The sequence below is a fragment of the Cimex lectularius genome, unplaced genomic scaffold, assembly GCF_000648675.2.
Source record: "Cimex lectularius strain Harlan isolate CLEC.00 unplaced genomic scaffold, Clec_2.1 scaffold324, whole genome shotgun sequence".
Taxonomy (NCBI): domain Eukaryota; kingdom Metazoa; phylum Arthropoda; class Insecta; order Hemiptera; family Cimicidae; genus Cimex; species Cimex lectularius.
In genome coordinates this window covers 205,442-218,839 of record NW_019392925.1, presented here as the reverse complement: position 1 = coordinate 218,839, position 13,398 = coordinate 205,442, and the positions used below count along the sequence as shown (strand labels likewise).

At 36.6% G+C, this 13,398-nt stretch overlaps 1 protein-coding gene across 4 annotated transcripts in view; it reads left to right on the top strand.

Moving 5' to 3' along the window:
* LOC106665709 (E3 ubiquitin-protein ligase CBL-B) overlaps positions 1–13,398 on the top strand; it is a 52,602-nt gene that overhangs the window by 7,929 nt on the left and 31,275 nt on the right. The gene's annotated exons all lie outside the window — the stretch shown is intronic.

The window sequence follows — 13,398 nt, the reverse complement described above, 5'->3', positions numbered from 1 at the left end:
ATGGATGGTGGTATTGTACGGGGGTTGCGATATGTGTTGTGAAAGAGTTTAAAATTGAAGACCCTATTATATAGCGGCGGGGAGAGTCATTGAGCAGGTCACGTTTCCTAACCCGGCCTACGATAATTAACATGTCTGACAACACTTCCAACTTTTTTAGTTATAGACCTACCGCCACGCTCTCCATTTCACCTGATCCCACATAAAAATTCCAGATTCGATTCACATCAATTATGATTAATAGACTTCTTTTGTACCTTTTCCCCTGCCTTTTCTGCTGCAGGCGATGGGGATGAACATTACTCCTTAAAATTACGATTTAGCTCCCTAGACCTTTGCATTTTTCCAGTTGCAGCGTAGATTGGTTGCGTGTTTATTAGCAGCTTTCTTTCGATTCTTGTGATATCCACAAAGGTGAAAAGTATGGCTTTTTTGCATATTGTATTATTGGTGATTGCGGAAATCTAACTTCACTTTCCAATTTTCCACGGCGCAAATCCTTGAAGCTCATGGACAAAGAGAGAATGCACAGCCTTAAAACTAAACATTGTTTTGAAAAACAACACTGCCTCAAAAATATTTCATTGTTAGCATTAAAAAGCCATTAATAGTTTTTTTTTAGAAGGCTGGAAGAAAAAAGAAAAACTATAGAATAATGAACATTTCAACATGTAATTATTGTGATTTTGTTTTTTGATTTAATTCCTGTCAATTGTTGAAATGTTTAAATGGAAGTTTTCAACACAAACTGTGCTCATCAAGATTTAGTAAATCCAATAATCTTCGACGCTATCATTTATCTTTATTATTGTGTTTATATTGTGTTCACCAAAGTTAATAAATTTCGATAGATTTATTTAAGTGAAATTAGCCAAACTACACTTTTTCACAATTGGCATAATAATAAATCAAAATCAATTTATATTATTAGTTTTATTGAGATAAAAAGTCATTATTTCCTTTCAAAGAGGTTTACACTTGTTTAAATTTCTCCGTCATGATGTTAATAGGTGTAAAAATGTCCTTTCACGTGGCCGGTTGTTCTAACGTGTTGCGGTTTGCGCTTTACAAGCCTTTCCAATGCACTCCACATGTGATAAGGTCGGGTCGAGATATGTAGAGTGTGGGGGTGAAGATTCAAGTGTGAGATCGTCTAGTATTCCGGCGGTTACTGGGCAATTCTTGCCCTTTGATGTCTATAGGTTGTAAAGTGGCAAATGTACCTCAATGAATTTCGCAACGTAACGTCGACAGAAGCTTGGGATTTTCATCGTGTGGCGTTGTAATTCACTCACAACAACCTACTTTCGTATTTTCTAAACACTAATTCACTAGTTGACGAGTGTGACGTCAAGATTTTTTTTAATGACTACATCGCTTTTCGTTTGTGTGTTGATTCAATCCACTACCAGTTCATCAATAATTTTGATTAATTTCGTTCTTCCACATCTTCCTATTCCTAGTGGTTTGGTCGGTTAGCCGCGGCATTTCGCCATGTTCAGTGGTGAGTCTACACACGATTTCGAACTAAAACATAGTGGAAAGCAGCAACGCGTCTGACAGACCAAAAAAGGAACTAACCAAGATGAACGGAAACAGTCAAGCTCACATTTAAATAGTTAATTGCTATGGGCTTATGAACCTGTAGTTCTAGAATTGTATGCTCATCCTGACATATATCCTTTCTTATTTTAGGAATTTCAGCTTTTAGCCATGAACGATCGAACTAGCAATCCAGGATAAGACCTGGCAATTGCCTTGGGGTTAAACTATCATTTTTTTTATATAATTGCACAATAAGCATCATGTTTAAGATGGTTATTTTCCGTTAAAGATTTGCGAAATGTTTCTTGTTATCTAGTCCATTCGTTCCCTTTTGTAAGCTTGGATACCATAACTGAGATGGGGTCATTTCGAAACACGTCTGACAAAACCTGCGAAGTGAAGTATGATCGGAGACGGTAAATCTCATTGATTTATCACAGTAAACCTTCAGGACGGTTGTTTCCATAATTTAATAATACGAAAAGATAAAAGAAATTAGTTAATTGTAGTGTTGAGGTCTGCATTGTCGTTAACATCTCGGTTGATCCCACATGATCATCCTGGTTTACCTATTCTCGCCTGTTCTTGCCGCTTTTTAGCACATAATCGCCTTCAGTGGTTGGCCTATTCAGTGTTTAGTCAATCGTTTGATTTTATAAACTGAAAAACCAATATGCCAACTACTGAACTTAGGGAAATGCCGAAACAATCCTGTCGGACTGCCAGAATAATTGAAGAAAATCAAGTTACAAATTTGACAGTTTGTTATGTGTTCTTGTGATCTGAGCATGTTATCAATCCCATGAAAGATTCTTTCTGTAACTAACAATTCTAAGTTAAAATTTGTCGGCTGGCTGAGGTAAATAGAGGGAGAATACAATATCTAACAATCAAACTAAACAAGATTTCTTTGTTTGCTTGTCGGTTTAACGATAGAAATAGAGTATTTAAATTTTATGGAAATACAGACAATAATCTAGAAGGTACAACAGTAGCAAACTCTAAACTATTGTAAATTTGTTTTAAATTACTTTGGTTTCTTTAGAAAAATCTTGCGATCTAGAGAGTTAACCATTTCCGCCACCAATGTTAAATAAGTACCAAACCTGTTAAAAAAAAGTGGTTTAAACACGTCCTCGTATACGCACTGAAAAAATCCCAAAAATACTTGGGCGCTTTATCAGTCTGACCGCCTTTGAAATATTTTTTTTTTCGTCTTGAACGTGTTCAAACAGGCAAACAGACGTCGTTTTAATTGTTATGTTTGTTTTTGAGTTGGGTTAGTGACCCCTAGACAGTAAATGTCTTTTTACGTTACTATTTGAGTTTCGTATCTGATCCTAAGCCAGGTCTTCTGTTTATATATAGGTGCTTAAGGCACACGTGCATGACTTCCAAAATGCAGACGTGGTCATTCTTCTCATAATCAGCTGTTTTTTTTTTTTTTTTGCTGGGGCTTCCGACATCTAGGTCATTTCAGCCCCCACTAAGTCTATATTCTATACACGTTCATACAAATAAATACATTCATACAATTAAATNGGCTAGTCCGGGGTTCGGGTCCCTGTACTACCTCGCGGCCCGGGAGTGCCGTAACCCAGTTTTCCTCCGGTACCCTCACAGGAGCAGGTTTCACGGACACCCAAAGAGACCAGGAGATCCCCCCCTCCAGAAGAGAATTGTATGTTGTATTTGTTGTGTTTTGTGCACGGTAATGTGCGTTTGTTATATTCGGGTTCCGAGGCCCTTGGCCGCGTGCATCGGCCTGTGTATTAGTGGTGGCATGCTGACGGAGGCCCAGACACCGTCAATGTCCCCCGCCCTCACACCACCTAGTGTTAGGTGTGGCGGAGTTATGTACGTACTGGGTCGCCAATCCCAGGACGTGAGATTTTTAGTTCGTCTCAAGAACCTTCCTAGGGACGGTAACCCTAGGGTGTGTACTGTTAGTGTACTTATGTCAGTGTAAGTGTAGGTAGGGGGATGTGTAATATGTGGGTGGACGCAGTTTACCCTCATGCCCGGGAGTTCATAATCAGCTGTTGAAAAACACTAAAACAGTTACCGGTTGAAAACCCTAAAATATATTTTTATACGAAAAAATCAAGGGTGAAAATTCAATTCAGAAAATGATTTGCTAAAAATTGTTCAGCAACCTCAAGTCTGTAAGGAAATTGACAACAAAATTACTAGTTACAATATAATATTCCTGTTTTAGTTTAAAAATTAAGTACTATTATTACAATGGAAAAAGATATATGGTTTAATTAGGCTAATAAGAACCAAACTATTAATAAAAAATTAATTTAAACAATTAATAAAATTTGGGGAAACCAAACTATTAATCCGAACTGTTCGACTTAATAAAATAATCTTGTTGCCAAATAGGGCCTAGTTTTTTCATAATTAAGGCAATGGTGAAAATAAAAATAGGTAGATTATAGATAATAATAATTGTACATTTAACGGAAATTCTCAGTTTAACCTTGTAATTTTCACCATACATATTTGTTAATTGGCAATAAAACCGACCCATTAACGGTTTCCTACGAATTCTCTAAATATCTCTCCAAACCGCCAAATTTATTTTATCATCTCCTGTCTTGTAGATCAGCTCTCCCCTTTTACAGAAAAAAAATCTATTTTCGTTGTACAGGCTCTATCAATACTTCTAGGCGTCCGATAGACATCCGGTCGTTATCATTTGAAACAGGACAATATTTGATAGTTAAAATTACAAGTTATATTAAAAAATTCCCAAAGCAATTTTTGCTGTGATTAGATTTTTTTAAAATATAAATCGGCAAATTAAGTCTATTTACACTGAATACTTTAAAATTGTGTTTTGACGGTTAAATATTTGCCTACAAGAGTTATTTAATTTGCAAAGTGATCTATTTTTTTAAAGTATAGTATATTCGTTTTTAAAAGAATACTATGTGTAAAACCTAATTATATGTTAGGTTAATTTTAATTTGATTTTTAAAAAAAGGAAAAAATTATACCACCATAGGAGAGAAAATACATTATTCTTCACCCGATATCAAAATTTCCCAAATTTCCCACTCCCTGTACATTTTATGTGTATTTTAATTTTATGGAAAACGCAACGGCCTTTAAATAGCCCGTTTCGTTTTCGTCCATTGTAATGGCTTTTCTCTTGTTTGACACCCGAACATCGAGGGTTAGTGGATGTTTGCAAGTCATAATGCATTGTCGCGTGACGTTTCGCTTGTGTGTGGGATCTGGAGGTCACCTGGACGCAAACACAGGCAGGGAATACAAGGTCCATTCAGTTGCGACTTCCTCTTGCTGACACGGGCTTTTCGATAAATGTAAATTTGGGAAACTGTGAACAATTACACTATGACACTTTTTTTGGCCCAATTTACGTCAACCTCCTGCACCTTATATTTCTCAGGGCTTCCCTTGCAACCCTTGCATACTTTATGCATACATTGTATACTAAGCCATTTAGTTTTAAAAGAGTAGTGTGTAAGTTAGAACAAAAAATCTTGAAAAAATGAGAGACGGCTGTGTTACTGCTTTTGTCCTCGTTGTCAGAAATATTTGGCATCTTCCAACGTTTTTATCCTTGTAAACAAGAGTACCGAGTGAACTCAGGCTTTCAGTTGGCGTCGAGCCCCTTTAGGATTTAAATTTTATAAGCCGAATGAAAGGTTGTCTCCGGAGAAAAGCGGCGACGACGGATCAATGACTTTTTCGCCTCGGCCCCGTCAACCGCCCAAACCCTCCTTTCACACCGCACCCACTGAATCCCTTCTATTTTTGATGGGGTGGCGAAAACCTTTCTATCAACGGGGTTCGTCGATTCATTCATTTTTGAACGACTGATTTATGGAAGGGCGTGAATAGCACGCTATTCTGCACTCTACATTGCTTTCAAGAAAATAATATAAATGGCGTATCGAATCGATAATCTTAGAACCTAGATCTACAATATACAAGTATAACAATCATATAACCGACACTGAGCAATAATATTGTGAGATTTCTTGAGTAGATTTGCAGTATTATGGACCCCTGTAGTTGTAAACTGCCATCCTCGTCAGCCATGCTTAGCCCATCTTTGTGTTATGTCAACGGAGTACTTACGTGAGACAAACAACTAAAGAATTGCAGGAAATTCCGAAACACGGCTGACCTACATAGACAATATCAGTAGAAAGCAGCACTATCATGAATAGAGGATCAACAGTGATCAAGGTACAAATTGTCATGAAGTCTACACAGTAGGGAAAAGAATGTACAAACTAACAAACCTATTCAACAAATTTAGAATTAAAACAGTACTAAAGACCAACACAGATTAACACAATAATTGGAAAACTACTAAGACAAAACATAAATAAAACAACCCACTTGATATAACATGGGAATTCGTACAAATACATAGGACAGACAGCACGAAAAATAAACGACAGATATAAAGAACAAATCGTTTTGGGACAATGACAAAACAAACAACCTGATTTACCTTACGATAAAGTCAATAATAAGAACTGCTACACGACAATATAAAAGGGGTTTGAATCACAGAATTAATTACTCAGACAATATGGCGAGCGCGTCTTACATACCAACCCAGCGAGGATAACAGACCAAGATGTTCAGTAAAGACCAAATTATACCCTTAACAGTCTTAACGTATTCAAATTTAAGTCTAGTTATTTAAGTCCTACGTCCAATTATTTTTTTTTTTTTTTAAAGATAATACCACTACAAACAGTATTGTTTAATAGTACAATTTAGCCATGTTCAATAGTTGGCATGTGTGTTGTTTAGTCTGTCTTGTACTTTAATAAGCTGAAAGAACGACAACTGTCCATTGAAGACTCTGAAACGCTTCTCATCGACAAATACAGCAATAATAGGCAGATAAGGATAATTAAAGAAGATCAAGATGCAAATTTTTAGATTTACTTTTCAAGACAGCGAGGTGATGGAACCTGTAGTTAAGTCGTTTTGGATCCTCAATGTTTCGGTTTATCAGATGCGTTTTGACCATTCGCCAATTTTATTGCTGTGTCCCTCAGCATAGGACACAAATGTCAAAATAACGCACAGACCCACCACCGAAGATAGCCTGAAGCCCAAACGCATCTGACAGACTAAAGTCTGAGTACGGAAGACCAGAATGATCAGACTATATACAAATTGTCAGATAACCACATACCTGATCCCAATCATTAATTGTGAATCATGGCTGGTCGATTTTCTGTGTGAAATTGTCAAAAGATTTACGTAGTGAGTTTACAATATATTCTACTTACGTATTTTACGTAAGTATTGAGTATATATTAGTATAATATATATTGTCGTTTACGTCTATGTTGGTTCCAAGCAGGTCTTCTGTCTAAACTATACGTGAATTGTCCCATAACGCGGGTATTGGTACAGCCATTCGTATTGTTAAACTTTTAACATTAGATAAACAATGGAAAACTGAATAAGATAGATACAATAAGCTGTAGAATACAAACGACGTTAAAGTAAATTTCTATTCAAGTACGTTGATCTGATGATGCTGGTTTTCATTTGGATTTGAATTTGTATAGGCTCAAATCCGCACATGTATCTGAGTATAAATATAAACATGTGCCGAGTTGCGCTTACAAGCTTCTCGAAGTCCACCGGCAATTCCAGCTTTTTCTATTTACTGTAAATTGCCGGCAGATTCAAAGATCACCCGCCCTGGGTGTTGGCAGTCCAGAGGGCAGACCTCATTCATCCGTCCATCCACCGAGGTTGAGCTCCGGTGGGCTGGTGGGTGTTGTGAGCACAGGTAAATTCAGCACCCAACGCATTCAGTTCCAAACCCATTCATACTCGCGTTCATTCTTAAATACATTCACTCCTATTTACATACCATTCATTCAATTAGGGAGATGGAGTACTCGATATTCCTCCATCACCCTTTGGATATTATACAACTACTAACCTAATTGAGGTTGATGGTAATGGAATATCGGAAAACTCGATATTCCGCCCTCGACCCCCCTCACATCACACATTCCTTCTCAACACAAACTAAGTACACACAACTATTATTACTGCATACAGTAGAACAACCCTGCTTTCTCCAAGAATCGGAAGAGGGGACCCAAATACTCGCTGCCGTGTTCAGGCACAATCCTCAAATTGGGTTGCATTCCTGCGCGCTCTCCGTATGGAGCCAAGGTCGCACCCTTCAATTAGGTGGGACACATCGAGCAACCTTTCTCTGCATCCGGACACATGCGCGGGCTCCTGGTCTTCATGTTTTCGCTTTTGTGATTCTCTTGCTTAGGTGTGTCTGTTTTTGTACCTGTATTTTATTTTTTCACTCGTGTCCCACGCCTGACATACAGAACCAGCGAGTACATACGGACCAAGAATGCCCCCCGTAGACATCGACAGGAAATTTCACAGTATTGTCCGATCGTTGCAAAACGGATCGATCCGAGTAGTCGATGAGGGCAATTCCTTGTGTAATATCCACACACAGATATCTCAAAGAGTTTTAAAATTTATTTTTACTTTTTATACTCAGAGGATATCAATCGGCTTAATTATAAATTTATTCGAATAAATGCGGAATTAAGCTATATATAAATATTGAAGGAAGCGGTATAAAAGCGTGGTCTCAAATTGCTAAATTTAGATATAGGGAAAATGTTTTAAACATAATAATTTGTAGTTTGGGAAAATGATTCAAATATAATTTGTAGTTTGTAAGACTTACATAGCCTCCTAAATTTATTAATTAATATTAATTTGTTTTGAAAGTTTGGAACGTGTACTGGATCTTAGTGAGTGTAAGAAGACAGAAACTGTGAACTAACTCTAAAATAATTGACTGTTATTCAATTCTATTGTGTTAGGTATGCTTTTATTTTCTTTCTTTTGGATTCTTTAATTTATTCAATTCTGTAATTAATAAAAAAAACTTGTTTTAGTAATCGACTAACCTCATTTTTGCTACAGAGTTACAAATATATTTTATGTGGTGTCAAGGTGGCCTAGATTCTAGATAGTTTAAGGAAGCGTAACTTAAATGTGTTTTTGCGGTTCCGAACAACCGCAAGATAAGTCGGTCGATAGGTTACACATTATTTTGACGGATGTGGCTGTTTTCTTGTTGATAATTCGGCCAAAACGGTAGATTGATAACAGCAAGGACATGCACCCCTCTTCCTTTATCTAACCCCCTTTCGGATCGATATTAAGGACGGAGTCGACCAACCCCATTCACGCGATTCATTCATGGAGGTCACGTTGGATACTAGAATGAACTTGCGACGGGGTGGGGCTGACTACCCCCGTCTCGCTGCCGGCCAAGGTTGTCGGCTCTGAATTATTTTCCGAGGAACTCAATGAGGAAAATATGCCCCAGACACGAAAACTAATATTGGCGACTCTCCATGGCGATCCAATTTATATAAAAGAAAAGAAGGGAACTCGCCAATTTGCTGCTTAGTCGGTTTGCCGTCTCTTGTCTATTATTGCCACATTGGTGACAACCTGGACTGGAGGAATGGATGAAACTATTTCGAAAAGTTTGTTGTACCAACTGATCTTTTTTTACACGATAAAAAACTTTGGACAAAACGTTCTGTTCGAAATTTAGCACTTCGCTTTAAAAAGTTGGGAACAGTTTAATCTGCATATTTATTGCCTAATTAGACAATTTAAAGTTATGTTTTCACTTACTTTACAAGCCTGCTGTTTTAATAGTACTTTTTTCTAACAATTTGTTAACAAAACGGACAGTTTCACCAAGACTCATTGGTAGAAATGATGAATGGTGGAGTGAGTGCGGTGTTCAATCCTTTTTTAGAAAGATAGTTCCTATTCACTGGATTTGGGATGGGAACTAAATCATTAGTTCGTTAATAATTTTTATGTCCCATTGAAAATACACAAAAAGAAAAAAGAATCTTTTATCTTCGAAGTGTTCCCTGCTTTAATTGGTATTCGTTGAATTGAATTATTTATGGCTCAAATTAAGAATTTTGAAAAATTTTGAAGAATAAGAACTATTTATTAACAAAATTTGGTTGTTTCTTTCACAGAGCCTATAATTTATTACGCTTACAAATTAAAAACATGTATTGATGTTATTTGAGATAAAGATTAGTGTTTTTTTCTCACACATTTTCCTTTCAAGTTTTGTGTGAAGTGTAAAGCAGTTGGGAATCTGTTGATTCTTGAGACAATCCATAAAGTTACCATTACCCGTTGCTGCATTTACTAATAAATCGAAATGTTGTATTTGTGTTTCTTATGGGGTAGATAGTCATTACATCATTAAACTTGTTTCCATCGAATTTACGGTGGTAAATATTGCTTAGGATTTGTTAATGAAACACTCAGCTTGGCGTAGGGTCCAGGAGGGAAGCATTAATACAATAACTACATAATTAATGTTTATTTTAAACTTTTAGAGTCTAAAGGGTGTTTGCTGATGCAGTATAATGAAAAAAACTGTAATATTGTCGTTTCTATGATTAGTCGTTTTGTGTTTTATTCATTGATTGCTTATGGCTCAGAATGAAATTGTCTGTTGTTTTGTTTTCGAAAATTTGTTGGCATGCTTTCTAACTTCGAGGATATAAATAATATTCAGATAGGCCTATGTAAAAACTTCACATGTTAAAGCAGGGCCTTTAAGTACCGCCCATATGTTGATAATACATCTTGGTTGGTATGATGTCGTGTTTTAGCATATTTAACATACATAATAATTATTTAAAAAATAATATAAATTAATATTATTTAAATTGCGTAATGTCAACGGAAGCCTCGTGACGTGTTCAAAGGTTGCGGAACTTCCTCGCTTAGCGGACGACGTCAGCCGTATCTATTTTAGATTTTAGAGATTCCCGGCCGGTTGAAAGACGGCCTCAATTCTTAAATTTTATTATCCCTTCGGCACTTTGGGCGATGCTGTTATTACTTTGATTATTTTTTATATTTATAATCGTACTTTTAAGATATAACATAGGGAAGTGATTCATTGAGGAGCGGCTTTGTCGCCCACGCATCACTTTCGTTTAATTGAAGCCAACCGACGGTGACACATAAAATCAGTTTGCAGAGAGCTTCTGTATACAAGGGCCGTACAGTTCACTTATATATAGAACTTCCTGGGAAACAATTGTAAACTTCCTTTCCGAAGTATAACCCCTGCGATAACGTCGTTATTTTTCGCTACGACAAAAAAAGACGCCTGCAGGAAGTACGGGATGTGGAAATAATTTTCTTCCATTATAAATACAAACTACATGATCCAAATCATTGAGCTTATTGGTTTATTTATGATAACAGTTTAAAGTCAAAATAGTGGTTAGAATCAACACTGCTAATTCTACTTAAATTGTTCGCTTATAAATTAAAACATTTAAATTACATCATAGATTACCTACAATACTAATTAAACAAAATACAGAAAGAGAAAAAAGTCATTTGAAGAACTTGATCTATGTTCACAATTTCCATTCGAAGTCTCAAACCAGTTTGAAGTTACGAGTCAGGGGCGTCTTAAGGCTGTGCCCGAGAATCATAAGCGACCAAAATTATGTTTATCCGCCGAAATTTAAAGAAGGAAAATTTATAATATAAGCTAGATCGGAGGTACTATTCTTTAAACTAAATACCCCCTCAATTGATCGTCTGCGGCTTTGTACAATGTTAATACGTTAACTGAAACGAGAACCGAGTTAATTTTTTATGTGCAAGTCCATTACAGTCTCAATTTCTCAACAAGGAGGGTTTGATCGAGGATATAGACACAGCTCAATTTAGACTTATGCAGGCTCAATATCAGTACCATATACATTCAAATTTCAAAGAGTTTTGACATAGGCTTATTCCTTATCTATGAATCTCAAATTACGTAGGAATCTCAAAGGACGTAGTTCATTTCATACCTTAGGTACAATACTAACATCAAACATACACAGTGCAAATTCTCAATAATTAGGATTTTACATAGCTTATGTGGTAACTATAAATCCAGCAATATACTCTTTCTGCGGCTTTGTACGATGTATGACAGGGTTAGGGATATAAGTGTGGCAACAGAGCCTTTTGTACCTCGACCTAAATAGATCTATTGTAAACCTGTACTTTTGTTAGGACTGACTCAACTAGTGGTAGTTCCTTTGTGAAGAGACTGCTTGCTGTTTTCGAAAATCTACCACGCCCGGACAGACCCTCAAAGTAGCACAGAATATGTTCCTAAGTATCTTCCTACTCGTGCAAACGTGCACCATGTTGCTTCTGCCAGTACTCTTATCAGATACATGTTTTTCTTAGCTAGTATGCAATCATATAGACTTTCCACAAACGTAATTTTATTTCGGCCCCCATTAATTCTACCATGATTTTGCGTGTGTTTCTAAGAATTCCTTCGCGTGTTTAATCTGGTGCACCAAGATTTAGACTCATTAAGTATCCTTGTTAAGTTCCTGTTTTGTGGGAAATAACTATTTTTCAGTAGAGTTCGGGGCCAGTATTCATATGGGCTCCATTCTTGACCCTTGTTACCCATGTGTCCTGGCTCTCCGGAACACGAGTGAGTCAAGACATTATTGTCACACATGCAACTTCTGACACATTTTGACTTTACCTCATATGACGTTAAAGCTTTATAATACTACCTTACCGTCAGAGAGTATGGCTATCTTCTTAGACGGGATTCTAAGTGTACGCTACGGTACTTATTTTAGAAGTATTTATAAACAATAAGTATTTAGGGTTGAAAAGAGAAATCACAACACTTGCTTATTTTTACATTACATTTTATTTTAGGGTAATAATTTTCCTCTCTTGCTACAGTTTCCCCTACTGATGAGCAAGATGGCAGCATTATCTAAATAAAAAAAGACAAATGCCTGAACACTAAGCCTTTTATTTCCCTGGCGCAATACGTACAGACGTTTACAGTCAGTTCACTCTGGATTTAGAACCACAGCGCCGGTCCGCCAAAATGATGTGATCAAATTACAGTCATTATGCTGACTAGGTGGTACAGATAGCACCTAATTCAAGAGTTCATTTATTGATTTTGTTTTCTTTTGATCGATCTTTGTAGACAACTCGCCAAACGGAGCTCTATCATAATGCACAATTAATGTAAAACTTGTGAATATGTAGAAACTTTTTCAGTACAATTAATGCTGGTGTTGTCAATACAACCAAATGTATGTTTTAATTTCAATGAAATTACTTAAACACCTAGCCATGAAAATCAGTTCGTTGCTTTTGGGCCTTTTGGCAAAGATCAAAGTGATTGGATTTAAATCGAAAAAGTGCTTCAAGTCGTTGGATTGATTTCCGCTGCTCAGTTTCAGGACACTTCAGAGGTCAGAGGGTTAGCTTAGGTAGGTTAGGTCAGCAGATCGTCCGTTTCAAAGGAAAATGGCTGTTTTCTCTAATGCCTTGTGATCAATGTACTCCCAAATAAGCAGTTTTTTTTTACAAAAGAACAACCATTAAAATTTACTGTTCACCAAGAACAATATTATTTCAATATTGTGTATATATGTAACAACGTTACGTGAAGTTTTTGGATTTTGTTTAATTAGGAATTACGTGCATTGCATGGTTGACTACGATTACTTACTTCTATTCACTAAGGCAAAAACTGACATGCGGGTGGACACGAAATCATCACGATCAGTTTGAACAAACTTGTGACAACAGTTTTAACAGGGACCAGCATGCCCAATTCCCCTATAATAGTAGTTACATAGAACAATAACCTATGGCCTAATTGAAAAAGATGAGTTAAAGGCCTAATATAATTCGCTAAAATCGGTTCATGCTTTGCTTGACAATGCTGTATTT